Source organism: Adiantum capillus-veneris, chromosome 6 (genome assembly GCF_014529385.1).
Source record: "Adiantum capillus-veneris isolate H3 chromosome 6, ASM1452938v2, whole genome shotgun sequence".
Classification (NCBI taxonomy): domain Eukaryota; kingdom Viridiplantae; phylum Streptophyta; class Polypodiopsida; order Polypodiales; family Pteridaceae; genus Adiantum; species Adiantum capillus-veneris.
Genome location: NC_140936.1, coordinates 124,523,222 through 124,538,092, shown reverse-complemented (window position 1 = coordinate 124,538,092; position 14,871 = coordinate 124,523,222).

Genomic DNA, 14,871 nt, shown 5'->3' with positions numbered 1-14,871 from the left:
CCATGCTTGGGACAAGAAGGCTCCCTTTCTCTCTCTTTTGTTATTCACTCACTCTCTCACTATTGTCTTGTCCATTCTCTCTCTTTTTCGCTCTAGCGGGCCGCCATGCCACACTCTCTCTCTCTCCCCTCTCGTCCACACTCTCTCATCCTCACCAAGCCCCCCCATCCCCTATTGTTTGTCAAACAAGGCGCGGACATATCCCTACTCTCATTCCCTCATCCACCCTCTCTCTTTCCATCAACCACTCTCCCTATCCTGCTACACCTTCCCTCTCCCCGCTCATCTCTCTCTCTCTCTCTCTCTCTCTCTCTCTCTCTCTCTCTCTCTCTCTCTCTCTCTCTCTCTCTCTCCCCCCTCCTTCAACCCCCCCCTTCGTTCTCTGTCCTCGGCAACAAGGGTGCAACAAGTTTATCTCTCTCTCTCTCTCTCTCTCTCTCTCTCTCTCTCTCTCTCTCTCTCTCTCATGCTCTCAACCCCTCACCCCCGTTGAATTGTTCAACCCCCCCCCCCCCCCCCCCCCCCCCCCCCCCCTCTCGTTTCCGAGATAATAGGCCCAATCCTATGCACACACACTCACAACACACACACACACACACACACACACACACACACACACACACACACACACACACACACACACACCATCTCCCCCCCCCCCCCCCCTCTCACCCCTCATCTCTCTCACCATCTCCCCTCCCCGTTGACTCTCTCTTCCCCCCTCTCGTTTCCTCTCGGCCCCAGCAACATGCAGTGCAAACAAGTCTCCCTCTATCCCATTCAAACACACACACACACCCTCTCAATCTGGGCCCCAACACCCCCCTCACCCCTTCCTCCCTTGCTTGGCACTGCTCGCCATCTCTCTCTCTCTCTCTCTCTCTCTCTCTCTCTCTCTCTCTCTCTCTCTCTCTCTCTCTCTCTCTCTCTCTCTCTCACGTGCGTGCACTCTTTGTCTAGAAGTCAAACCAACACAGCCAAAAAATCACACACTCTCTCTCAATTACACACACACACACACACACTCCCCATCCCTCTCACCCCCCTCAACCCTCACGCGCTCCCTCTCCCATCTCCCCATCCCGTTCTCTATGTAACCTGCACGTAAGCAATAAATAATATATATATATACATATATATATATATACATATATATATATATACATATATATATATATATATATATATATATGTATGTACATATATAAAAAAACTCTCTCTCTCATTCCCACACCCACACACCCTCGATACTTACACACAAACACTTGCATACACTTACACAAGCCACTCACACGCCATACAAGCACACACAAATGGTAACATGTGCACTCACCAGCACAGAGGCCTATGCGTACGCACATATTCAAACGGTACATGCAAGTCATATGCAGCCACAAAAAAAATAAAAAAAACAACAAAGTCCGTCATCGACAAAGAAGAAGGACGACCAGATCACGCAGTGGCAAAACCAAATTTAGAAGTGATGCCGAAGGCATGCCTTGCTCGGCCCCGAAACTAGCGAACGTTCTACACTCACGCACCAGCAAAGGCCCGCCATTCACCGACACCTCGTCCGCAATGCATCTCCGTAGTAACATATGTAGGTTATTATTTCTTTTCGGTTTCAAGCCAAGAATCTTGTACAAAAAACCCATTTTAAATTGCCACCTACCTCTAGGTGATGGTCACAAAGGCCCACCTAGGAGATATCATTTTTAAAATTCTCCTGAGACAAAGCAAGGGTCAACCATTTGGGACCCAAATCCTTCCTTTTTGTCTCCTGATTAGGACCCTAACCTAATCAGATTATCCTAAAATAATGCAGCATGCACCTATAAAAGGGCACTGAGAGGTCACTATCGGGGGGAGAGCAAGGGGTAGCATTTTGGGATGGGAATTTGGAAGATCACTCTTTGAAAGTGGTGTAGCATTTGGGGCTGCACTTTGGGAAATTAGCACCATGAAAAGAAAGCCATGTCTACACACTGATGCCAAGGGTTTCCACACACACGAGAGTAGAATCTCCGTGCATATGGAATTCTCCCTAGAGAATGCACAATAGTCCCTCCATCTCTCTCTCTCTCTCTCTCTCTCTCTCTCTCTCTCTCTCTCTCTCTCTCTCTCTCTCTCTCTCTGTGACCACGCTCCCCATCTTGCCCAGCAAAGGTTTCTATAAATACCACTGGAATCAAGATTTCCCCTTACATATCGAGGCATTTTTCATCATCTCTCTCTCTCTCTATCTCATTCTATCTCTCTCTACGGCGTGAAGTGGTTGTGCTACTACTTAAAATCACCGTTATCCACGTCCTAGCCCCTCAAATCTAGGTGGTACCCCCTGTTCATGTCCCGTGGCCAGCTCTGCGTGCATCGACTCCTGGCGTTTGAGGCCGTTGGGGTATGTGTCGCGCTTTGTGTCGTCAACATGTTACAAAAGATTCTATTTTCATATTTTTTTTAAGGAGAATAAACGTGTTCTTAAGGATGTTGAAGAAGTTACCTAATCTTTTTATCACCTCCTACCAAGAAATAAGGGGTTTTAAAGGAAAGGATGTGCAAATTGAACTCAAGGATGGTGCAATAAAACTTAGGCAAAAGGTTAGAAAGCTTGTACATGAGCAAATGGTAGCTTTAAGAGAAGAGGTGGATAAGCTTCATATGCCCTCTTGATAATGTAGAATGGGCAAGTCCTATTCTGGTGAGCCCCAAGAAGGATGGAAGATGGAGAGTCTGTGTTGATTATAAGCCATTGAATATAGCCTTATAAGCCATTGAATATAACAGTCTGTGTCTGTGATCCTTATCCCTTGCCTTTTGATGAAGTTTTGGATTCAATTGCAGGACATGAACGATATAGTGTGTGCGTGATGGTTTTTCAGGTTATTTCCAAATGACTGTTGCTCTAGAAGATTGGAAGAAGACTACTTTCATTACTCCATGAGGAAGCTTTTGTTATTGTTTCCTACCATTTGGGCTTACCAATGGACCTAGCGAGTACCAAAGAAGAGCTAGTTGGGTGTTCACTCCATATTTGGAGAAGTTTGTCAAAGGTTTTGTCGATGATTTTTGTGTGTATAGTACTTGACTAGATCACTGTATGAAGCTTGAGATGGCATTTAGACAATATGATGATTGTGGAGGACAATTAAATACAAAGAAATGTCATTTGGCACAACCTAGAGTCAAGTTTTTGGGACATGTGATATCAGAGAATGGAATAGATCTAGATCCTGAGAAGGTCAAGGCATTGATGTCTCTAATTGGGTGTTCACTCCATATTTGAGAAGCTTGTCAAAGGTTTCATCGATGATTTTTGTGTGTATAGTACTTGACTAGATCATTGTATGAAGCTTGATATGGAATTTAGACGATATGATGAATGTGGAGGACAATTAAATCCAAACAAATGTCATTTGGCACAACCTAGAGTCAATATTTTGGGACATGTGATATCAGAGAATGGAATAGATCTAGATCTTGAGAAGGTCAAGGTCTTGACGTCTCTACCATCCCCAAAACATACAAAGCAATTAGCCACTTTTATCCAAAAAGTTAGGTATATGAGTAGATTCATGTCCCTATCATCACAGATTCTCTATCATTTACAGCAAGCAGCAAAGGTTGATCCCTTAATTTGGACTGTTCAATGTGAAGAGGTTTTTGAGAAATTCAAGGAGATTTTGGGTTCTTCCTACTATTCAAGTTCCAAATTGGGAAAAGAGTTTTTTGTGAACCCATCAATAGGAGAAGATGCTATTGGTGCCATGCTTTTACAAAAATAGGAAAGGATCACAGTATATGAGGTGCTATATATTGTGCTAACCGAGTTAAGAATGCTATACTGAGAGAGTTTATTTTGAAGTGGAGCTTGTTATGGTTAGCGTTGTATATGCTTGTAGAAGATTCAGCCATTATCTAGGTACCACGGCCTTTTACCTTCTTGACGAGCTATTCTCTACTTCCTCCAATTGTTCAATAACTCAAACATGTCAAAGGCAATTATGAAATGGATAATTGAGATTCAAGAGTTTCAATTCTCATTTATGGTAGAAGAAATAAGTAGAGATACTTTGGCAGATCTTCTTACGTATAAAGAGTGTCCACTTTTGATCAAAGAGGAAGTTGTGAAGCAAGAAAGGGTGAGATTACAAGAACTTGAAATTGCATGGTTGATGTTCAATATAGGAAAAGTCATGATGCAGCATCTGGAGGCATTGTGATTTATGATCCCAAAGGAGTTTTGATTAGGAAACAAGGCCTAAAGCTTGATGCAAAAAGCAACAATGAGGCTAAATACATTGCTCTCCAAAGTGGTTTACATATGTGTTTGCAACCTTGAATCTATCTTTTACAAATATGGGTGATGCTAGTGGTTAAGCAAGTTCTTGGAGTGTGGAAAAACAAAAATCCAAAATTGGAGGGCCTTTGGCTACAAGTAAAGAAATTGCTAAAAAAATTTGAGTCTTGGAGCATCATGCATGTTGATAGGTCCAAAAATGAAGAAGCTCATAATGTTGCACAGGAGATGATTTTTGACGTGTTTGTCATTAAAGTTGATGATGTTATGTATCATGGAAGAGATACCTTGTCAAAAGAAGAAGAGTTTTTGCATACAATCCTTCTACCTCATGACATTCTAGCATCAAAGCAGTATGCATTCATGAGGAAAACTAGTAAGGATGTGCTTCATTTGATGTTGTTTGCATGAAAGGGAGTGACTTGGTGCTACGTCATGTACCTTGGAAGGAAGAGACTTATAGAATTTTAGAAGAGAACCATGAGGGATCTTGTAGTGGACACTTTGAAATGAAAGCAACTTTATAGAAGATCTTACAAGAAGGATATGTGTGGTAGAGAATACAAACGGATGTCCATCATTGGTGAAAATCATGTTTACCATGCCAGCATATGGGTAAGAGAGTACTCAAATCTGAATTTTGCAAAATTATGTTGGCTTACGATGTGTTTGAGAGAAATGCAGCCTTGATGCAATAGGGCCATTGCCTAGTGACTGGTAGAGAAAAATGTTATATTCTTACTACAGTTGACTATTTGTCAAGATGGGCAAAGGAAAAGGTAGCAAAGAAGATCACAAGCAAGGAAGTTGGAAAATTTGTGTATGAGGATATATGTTGTAAGTTTGGTGTACCATATTGGAATTGCTCCTTGGGATTTTGTGGAAAGTTGATCGGCTATTTATGTGAGAAGTTGAAGGTACAACATAGGTACACCACACCATATTCTCCAATGCAATGGAATGAATGAAAGATTCAATGGAGAGCTTATGATGAAACTTACCAAAATGACTCAAAGTCAAACATGGAATCTTGAACTTTCATGTGCTTTGTGGGCTTATAGAACATCTATAAAATTAGGAACATGATTTTCTCGATTTCACTTGGTGTTTGGAAAGGAAGCGTTGTTGCCCATTGAAGTTGAGATTCCTTCCATCAAGATTCTCATAAAGTTAAACGAAGAGGCAATGGACATGCTTGAAGAGAGACTTTTCATTTACTATGTTTACAGCTTGATCGTACTTTTGCTTTTGAGCATTATGAGAAAAATCAACATGATCAACAAAGAAGTTCCAATGAAACTACGAAGGACAGAGATAGAGGAGGGTGAAATAGTACTAAGATACAATAACCAATTCGAGAGAATTTTTTTAAAAAAAGGTTCAAAACAAATGGGAGGGTCCATTCATGGTAGCAAAGAAGTACAAGAATGGCACTTATCAGCTTGCTGATTTGGATGGAACCATGCACTTATCTAGAGTTAATGGGTACAGCCTCAAGAAGTATGTGCCAAGAATGATGACAATTGTAAATGATGATATACTTCTTGAAGAGCTTGACAACTCAAAAGTCACTTTACATGCAGAGGTAACTTCTGGGGATGATATGTGCTCTTTGTTTGCCTTGGAAATTGCTACTGCTGATCATGAATGATCTAGAAGACTACGGGGTTGGCAAGTTATGAAAAGTTTGCTTATGCAACTAAGAAAGTACCTAATGATTTTATGAATTCTTGCCAACTTTCTGGAAGAAGTCGCATATGTATATGGCATGCACATACTCAAGAGTGCTCAATCAAGGTCACCGTTATGTGCATATCCCCTGGAGGGGTTGGACCCTTATTTGTGGCATCATGGTTTTCTAGAACTGCTTGTACATGATTTAAATATGCTTTTGGTTCTCAATAAAACAAGTGGAAGCCTAGAGAGTGCTCTCTCATGTGCAAAAGCGTGATCTATGTAGTCACCCATGCACCTCGTCTATATCCTTGCAGATTTTATCCAAATCACATGTATTGTGTATAGAAAATAATGGATTCTAAAATGGAGTTCTTTCAAATTATTTGAAAAATATCCTGACAAATTTTGTGATTAACCCTAAACCATTTTCCTCAAACCCCATCAAAAATGGTTTTTTATAAGCAAAAACATGTAAAAAATGGCTCAAAAAGTCAAAATTTGGTCAAATTTGGTCCAAATTCGCCAAGTTTTGACACATCAGCTCACATGCCATGGAAAACAAAAGGGGGAGCTTCTTGTTGAAGTGAAAAACCAGAGAATTCATTACTCTAAGAGAGGGAGCCAATAGGATTCATGGTGGTGTGTGTTTGCACTCTCGCACCTGTTTGTCACGATGTTTCTCTTCTTCCACACCTTTAAGGAGTAAATTACACCTTTCTCTTGTCAATTTGATGTTTAGGGATCATCTTGGGTGCTCTGTGGTTGAGATGTTCTCCATGTTCATGGTGTTTTGGTGAAGAAGATAGATGCATTTTCTACATATTCTACGGGTGTGCCATTGGGGCTAAGTGTGTAAGGAAGAGAGAGAGATTTGGGAATCAAGTTAAGTGTGAGAGGATATGAGTATGTGTGTTTCTTGGCTAAACTTTTAATCATCTTTGGAGGACCTTCACATTGCCTTGGTTGGCATCTACTGTAATCCCAAGCCTCATCATCATTGGCTCTCTACATGAATCCTGTTGGGTTGGTAGTGACAAGCGCAAGTGCAAAACAGATCCCAGTGGCCTCTACGCCAGGGCCCGTTGTGCAGAACTCATCATGGGGAGTGAATAGGGGGCACCACCTAGATTTGAGTGGCTAGGACGTGGACAACAGCGATTCAAATAACACTAACACATCATACCGCAGAGAGAGAGAGAGAGAGAGAGAGAGAGAGAGAGAGAGAGAGAGAGAGAGAGAGAGAGAGAGAGAGAGAGAGAGAGAGAGAGAGAGAGATGGAGAGATGGAGACGTAGATAGAGGGGATGAAAACCCTTTGTAATGTGAGGGAAAATTTGATTCAAGATGGTATTTACAAAACCCTTCATTTCGACATGATGGAGAGTGCAATGTGTGTGTGTGTGTGTGTGTGTGTGTGTGTGTGTGTGAGAGAGAGAGAGAGAGAGAGAGAGAGAGAGAGAGAGAGAGAGAGAGAGCCTATAGTGGGTTCCTCTAGGTAGATCCGAAATGCAATGAAACTTAAGGAGAGGTATCACAACGCTTAAGGGCTCAATCCTACCAAGTTCTCTCACCATCTGGGAAGGTACATAAATCACAATCCATCACAAAAAATGCGCAGAAAACTGAAATAGAAGTACTCGGAAAGGCCCTCCTTAAACATAGAAACACTTATCCATGGTCAAAACATAAAAAAATAGCCATTTTAACCTCCAAATCAATGCATTTATCTCACAAACAATGAGTCGCCAACCACATCAGAATTGAAAATGATCACACTTAGATTGTAGAGGAAGAGACAAGGAACGCAATGTGCTATTCGGAAACGAATTTTGATTACCAGTTTCGTGCTGCTCCGCTCACATGACAAGAAAATGGGCAAAGGGATGCCAATCAGGTGTATTTGAATCCTACATGATTATTAAGCAGTTATAAGGGCTTGTTAACAAGCCAATTTTTAAGCTAAAAGTGTGCCAGATGCGGCTGTAAGGGCAAAAATATGTCTTGGTAATGTTAAACAACAAGTATGCTTGAAGTGGTCATAACTGAGATTTAATTGATTAAAGATGAAGTACTTGAAGGGCTCTACATGCCTGTCTTTACGGCTCATCAATCAGAGCTACGGGTAAGAAGTTATGACAGTTTTAAGTTGAGTCAGTAGCATATCCGTACCGGATCGAGAACCTACTGATAAAAGATCAAAGATGATACGAATGCATGGGTCCGAAGTGCTCACTTCTAGGAGCATGTCGATCTTTCCAGTTGTCAATCAGGGTTTCAGTTGGCAAGATATGGCTAATTTAAGTATTGGTGGGGGCCGATTCCGAACCGCCCTAGTTGCCTTGATCAGCCAAGTTCATCTCATAATTTTTGAAGTTCAGACAGATTCTGGGAAATAGAGCCGACACAGCAGAATTGGTGGTAACCAAAGGCCCGTCTCCACTAGCATTGTATTTTTGAGTTGGCAATATACAGGCTTACTGCAGTGCGGTGCCTGATATGTATTTCAAATGTGGGCCGATGCGGAAGAATTTTTGATATATATCTAATGCCTAGCCTTGACGGACACTTATACTTGCATCTTGAAAGCTATGATGGCATTTAAAGCACTAGAATGGGCAACAAGGTGATATTGCTACTCGGAAATGCTGGAAAATGAAGTCATGAGCGGCAAATTGCCTTGGTGGATATGTATACCAAATGTGGTGCCCATCAAATATTGGCCAAGGGCCTCAACTTATGGCCTCCCAATGGCCTCAACATATGTCTGCCCATGGTGCTACGCTAAACCTTAGGATATGTGAACCAAATAAAAAAAAAACAATGGTGTTATCACCAACCAGTGACCGTCGACGGGGAGAGAGCTTGCCTTGCTTGCGCAGGCCAAACGAATGCTCAGACGAGATCAACGAATAAGCGAAAAAGGAGGAGCAGCCCATTACGCTCTGATTTGAATCCAAGATCGACTCATTTTGTGCTGATCAACTGGTGCTCCTGCCACGTCATAGACTCGGGTCTCGCCACGTCAACTAGGGGCTACCCATTAGCGACATCGCTAATGGGTAAGGCAGAAGCCATGAAACATATAAAAGGAAAAGGGGGGCTCACTTTAGGAGCTCTCGTGTGTTTTTTTCCTGCCCCTTCTCATTTTTGAGCGCTCTCTCTAGGAGCAAGCCGGATCTCAAACTCTTAAGCCAAGCTAAATCTTGATCTCATTAAGCTCTTAATAACCAAACTCAAGCTTGATTTCTTAAGCTCCATAACCCAAGCTAAGCTTCATAAGCTTCGTAAGCCAAGCCTAATCTCTCATAAGCCAAGCTTTCCAAATCTCTGGATCTCATCAAATCTTGAGCTCTAAGCCTACTCTCACTCTCATTAGCGGAGATAATCCTAATCTTCTTAAGCTCTATACCTAATCTCAGAAGCCCACTTAACTAAAGCAAAGCCTAAGCCCGGATTGTCACAGCCTTACACCAATCTTCCTAAGCTCTCTACGCCTAATCTCATAAGGCAAGTATAACCTCGGATCTTAAACTCTCACTAGCCAAGCCTAAACCTTAATCCTTAAGCCCAATCCTAATCTCATAAGCCAAGCCTAAGCCTAATATTAGAATCTGAGCCTAATCTCTCATTAGCGAAGCCAAAGCTCTCGATTTCACTTAGCCATCTTTAGCCTTGATAACCATAATCTCCAAGCCCATTCAATCCGGAATTAAGCCGGTAACCGTAAATCGAATCAGACCACCCAAGGCAATTGGAAGTGAAAGTTCTTATGCCATAGCGGGAAGAAGCAGAAGGCAGTACAAGGCACGTCATTATTGATTTTCTTGATTAGCCCTTGGATTAACACAGGTTAAATTTTGTAAGGAGCATAAACGCTTCCATTAACATTTGATTAAGCAGGGATACTGTTGAGTATTTAGTTTAAGGTATACAGTCTTTTTAAAGCTCTTTTCCCATTAATTGTGTCTACCGCAACTCTTTTCCTCGCACCTCTCACAGCCAGGTGCCCGGTGCCAAACGAGCCGGGGTGAGCAGCAGTTTGTTGCGTACATGCAACAACAAGAGGATGCCCAACAGTAGTATAATCTGCAAGCCAGGATTCGTAAATCTCGGCACACAGTTACCGAGAAATTACAGAAATTTGAAGGTCGGGATATTAGGAAGTTTTGCAATATCTACGAGCAGGCAATGGAAGATAATGGAATCGATGATCAGAATGGATTGGATGGATTCCATTTAATTGCCGAGCCGGAACTTAGGAGCCGAATAAAAGAAATTCATACGGTTCAAGGCTCGAATTGGAAGGACTTCAAGAAGACGCTTTAGGAGGAATACTTCCTTGAGGATTTGCAAAGGGTAACCAGACAGAGCTTTATGAAGTGGGTGCAAAAGAAGAACAAAAATCTATCTGCACGAGAATTATTACGAGAATTTGAGAAGAAATTTGAGCAACTATCCTCGACAGAGCAATGTTCAATGAAGGATCAGAAGGTTGAACTGTTCATTCAGGCTGCTGATCCACGACTTTAGAAGAGTCTAGTGCAAATGCTGGAGGATTCAACACGAGAATTGGGCTTAACATCCGACTGGAAGATAGTCACTGAAGCAGTAAACATGATCATGAAACGATAGATGAGAGTCGATAAGCTGATTGTGGCTGACATCATGGATGTTGTGGAAGAGGAACCTGAGGAGAAAACAACCTCAGCAATACCCAGAGTGGAGGAGCCAGTTCTTGATGAATTGGTGAAAGGTATTCAAGAATTAAATTTGAAATTTAAAGCTGTAAAATTTGAAGGGCTAGCTACAAAGGGGTCTACTTCTGAGCCTAGACAATAGCCTCCACGCAAAGGCTAGGACCGATGCATGTGGTGTGATAGTGAAGACCACAAGTATGTTAAAGAATGTGATGAATTCAATGAAGATTATAAAAGGAACGTGGTGTTTTGGAAGGACAAGAAGATTCACCTTAGGGCAACAGGTGAGATGCTCCGCATGAACTTTGGTAGGGGTGGCATGAAAAAGATATTTGAAGAGATTCAACATAATGTTGCTCTTGTGAAGAAGCTACACATAGGCTGCAAGACTGCGGGAAGGGTGACGATGATGGTGCAGATACCAAGAGTCACTTGTGGCCTTATGCTTTGAAGGCAACAGAAATAGGGCAGGTAACTTTTGGGAAGCTGCGACAAGTAGGGAATTCAATTCGAGAAACCACAAGGTGGAGTGATCCAGTGGATTGCCTTTCAGTGTCTGCATTTATTGCGAAGTCTCAAGATAATGAGGCTATGGTGGAGGAAAAGCGGAAAAGAGATGAAGAAGTTCCTGGGAGATCAAAAAGGACAATTAGATTCAACAGCAAACAAGAAGAAGGTCCTACTCCTAACCCCGCTCCTGAAGTGGCGATGGAGGATGCACCCAAGGACAAAAAGTAAGGTAAACCCAGGGGAATCTCATATAAGCTTAAATTTGACATTGAATTAGCTACTGGTTTAAAGAAAGTTTTTGAATAACGCATTCTGAATAGCAAAGTGGAGCTCACATTGGGTGATATTTTGGGAATTTCCAAACGCGAGTTTCACAAGGAGATTATTGATATTATCAAAAGAAAGCGGTAGATACCAATGAACAGGAGCCGGAGTCAGTTAAGAGCCAGGCGGTTTGCCACATTGAAGCAATTTTGGATGACTATGAAGAGTATTTGGTAGATCTTGAAGAAGAAGAAGAGTCGAGGTCTGTGGTGGTGTCAAATCCAATTGTACCAGAGGTAAGGCATGTTCATTTCAATGAAGATGAAGATAATGAAAGTATACCAAGGAGTCACTTTACAAGGACTCATTGGGCAAGAGCAACAACCGAAACTATTGTGAAGCTTGGCGACATTGAAAAACCGGTCTTAGCACTCATAGATCATGGATCAGAGATAAATTTGATGGCTAAAAGCTTGCACAAAAAGGGGAAATGGCCTATTGATGTGGACCATGGTTGGCGGATTCGAGCTGCCAATATGCTTCCAGGCAACCTCTATGATGCATGTGCCAATGTTAAGGTAACTGTAGGGCATGTCTGTGATGAGCAAAATTTCTTTATACAAGAACATTCTTCTTATCCATTAACTTTGGGCCAACCCTACATTACTGCTGTGCGAATGGAAACCAAGGTGTTGGATGATGGCTCAGCCTATGCTAGGGTTGGCAGCCGAGATGGTAAGAAAGCAGTTCAATTCTTGATTGTAAGTGTTGACCATGCTAGGAAAAAGGATAGTCTACGTGATCATCCAATGCCAAAGATAAACAAGGATTTTAGAGAACACAGGTTTTCACAGGATTTTCTCAGAGTGCCATTATAAAGCGCGACTATGGTGGTACAAGTGAGAAGAGGTTCTCACAAAGAGAATCTTTCTCTTCGGGGTTTTTGGGGTTAACATCTGAAGGTTCGGTATCTTTCAGAAAATTTAATGATTTGCCAAAGTGGAAAAAAATAGTATGTTTCAGGTATCCAAAGGGTGAATTGCAGGGATGTGATGTGCTTGAATCAAATGATGTGATTTTAGGAATCTTTGAAGAGGTATCATACGTAGATACTATGTCAAAGCTTGAGGAAATCAGGCAACATAGGTTACAAAGTGGAACTGAAGTGGTTAAGGTCCATTCAATGGACATGTATAATGACTTAGGTATATATGAAGCACTTATGCATATTGAGGATGATTCACGTGAAGCACTTGAAGCACAGGTAGAGACAAAATACAAGATTGTTGCAAAGAAAGCGAGGCCAGTGGCTACACCGCTATCAGAAGGAAGTGATGGGATGATCAAGGAGGCTTCTCAACAGCCTATACTCAGGAATCCAAAGAACAAAGGGCATAAATTTACTAAGGAGACATTGCAGCAGCTGAAGGTTGGAGAAGATGGTTTCCACAATGAAGAGGAGATCAACCGTTTTCAAGGTATGCTCAAAAAACATGGTAAATCTTTTGCTTTTGAGCCAAGTGAGATAGGATGTGTGGATCCCAGTGTTGTTTCACCTAAGATTATTTTCACTGTTCGTTGCATGCCATGGAGCTTACGTCCTATTCCAGTTCCTAAAGCTCACTTGCCGAAGCTTATCAATTTGCTTAATGAAAAGATTCAAATGGGAATTTTGGAGCCATCATGTGCACCATATTCTAATCGATGGTTTATTGCTCCAAAGAAAAATGGTACATTAAGGTTCATTTAGGATATGCAACCGGTTAATAAAGTAACAATATGCAATGTGGATACTGGCCCAATGGTGGATGAATTTGCGGATGCCTTTGCAGGTAGATCTATTTACTCCATGGGTGATTTGTATTCCGGATATGATCAATTCCAGTGAGCTTTAGAGAGCAGGGATCTTACTACGATGCGTACTCCTCTTGGTTTGGTAAGGATGTGCACTCTGCCACAAGGTGCTACGAATTATGTAGCTCATATGATGAACGGCATGAATAAGGTATTAAGGGACTTTATCCCACATGTTACTGTGAGATCCCCAACCCGCCAATACCAAGATCGGGATGGGATCCTTGACAGGTCTCTAGGTCTTATAAAAATCAGAGTCTCTAAACAAGAAAAATCCAAGGAATATACCTATACCAATATTGACAATGGCTTGGGTCCATAGCCTTAGAGGAAGACCTAGTCCTGTCTCGCAGCGAAAACGGGACAACATATTAAAAGTCCAAAAAAAACTATTTCAGCCCTATAAATGCCACAATTGGGCTAAGGCATCCTCAATCAACGCTTTTTTCCCCCTAACAGATGTGAGGGCACAGCCGCCAGTGGACTCCTCTTGCACATGAAGAAGTTTTCTAAACGTTTTAGTGCTCAGGGATGGATAGTTACCTGACTAATCATGTCCACCCGTCCATGATTGACAACCTTAGTCAATCCCCACTTACCACCCCACACTCACACATGATTCTTCTGCTATTTAATTACTACCACGTTCTTATCACAATTAAAATAATGATTCCTTTTATCCTTCATAACAGGATTTTATTAAAACAGCCCTTGAAAACAGTATTGAAAACATTCCTTTAGCAAACAGACATCTTTAAACTTAAGAGAGGGTACTTGCAATCAAAACATTGTCCATAATAACCATGACCGGTACTCTTCTTGTCTCAAGATCACCTAAGGGTGAAAAAACGGCACCCATTCCTCATTCATAATCCGGAGTGGATAAACCCCCACCCAAGGTTCCGGGTGCCCATACACAAAACCAGTTGCCCATACAACCGGGCGGCTCCCCTAGGATTAAAAAACGGTATCCTAACTTATGTAGAAACATCAAGTCATGACACGGAGTAGAAACTCAACGTTCATGGGGGTAACCGACTTATCCGTAGCTAGAGAGCCAATCATTATCATCAATTTACACTAAGGAGTCGGAGGTGTCTTGAGACAAGCTGTCTTAAGGATGATCAATCATATCTTTCCTAATTCAACCAGTTTTAACCCAAACAATTCTTTCCTACATTATAAACAAATGCACGGTGGAAGTTACTTCCGTTTTTGGTCAATTATTCATTTTTTGATTCTTACTTACTCCTTACCTATGCAATGCTAACTTATAAAAGAACTTAAACTATTTAAAGAATTAATTGAATAATGGGAAACCCACCTGGGATTGATTGGCCATCTACTGCTGCGCTGGCGCCTGAAGACTCTCCTCCGTAGGCCTACTACTAGGGCCGGCTTCGTCGTCGTGCGACGCTCTAGTTCGTTTTGGAGCTACGTCCTCATCATCAGATGTAGGATTTGCTCGGGTCCTTTTAGGTGCCATAACTTCTTATCCATTGAAAAGGACGTCTAATCATTAGGTATATTATCCAAAAGCTAAACTTAACCTTTGTATCCAATTTTACCCAAA